Source organism: Spinacia oleracea, chromosome 1 (genome assembly GCF_020520425.1).
Source record: "Spinacia oleracea cultivar Varoflay chromosome 1, BTI_SOV_V1, whole genome shotgun sequence".
Lineage (NCBI taxonomy): Eukaryota > Viridiplantae > Streptophyta > Magnoliopsida > Caryophyllales > Amaranthaceae > Spinacia > Spinacia oleracea.
Window position 1 is genome coordinate 97,095,944 of NC_079487.1, and position 769 is coordinate 97,096,712.

Below are 769 nucleotides of genomic sequence, written 5' to 3' on the forward strand. Positions count from 1 at the left end.
TCTAGCGAATTAGAATAACCAGCAACACACCCCCTTGCCTTGCCCCACCTTTTTTTTAAATTTTTTTTAAATTAAAATACGATATAATTCTGTCTTATTCAACAAGATTGTAAGATTTTCAAAGATCATCTTCAAAACAACAGTCTTATTCAACAAGATTCTAAGATTTTCAAAGTTCATCTTCAAAACAACAAGGTCTGGGTTTTTTTAGTGCACAAACCCATGAAATCTTCACCATAAAAAGATCTTTCAGTGAACTACATCATCAGATTACAAACTGTTACAAAAATATTTGGTTTAAACAGCAAACATCAACTCCTCCCTGCGCTTCGTCAAGATCGAAAATGGTAAGATACTTCAATGGAAAATGACAGTGGAATGAAAAGATTACAAATTTTCCATACAGTGGTTTCGTTGTTTTCATCGCCAATTTTAACAGGAAAATAAAAGGAAATTAAAACTATGGTTAATTTGAATTTCAAATTCAAACTACACTTGAAAATTTTGGAGCTGACTAGACTTTAATAAGATGTGAGGTGGATTAAATAAGCCAATTGAGGGTCAAGGGTAAGTGACTCATCTTACCCCCAGTGTAAGTGTGGGTTTTGCGCATATTAATAGTTCAGATTTATTTTAATAAAAACCCGTGCATTGTACGGACTTTAAAATTAGAATTTATTGTACACCACCTGCAAATAAAAATTTGTGTTTTCGATAAGGTGGGTAGAACACCCCTGCAAAAAATAAAAATAAATAAAAAGAAGAGAGA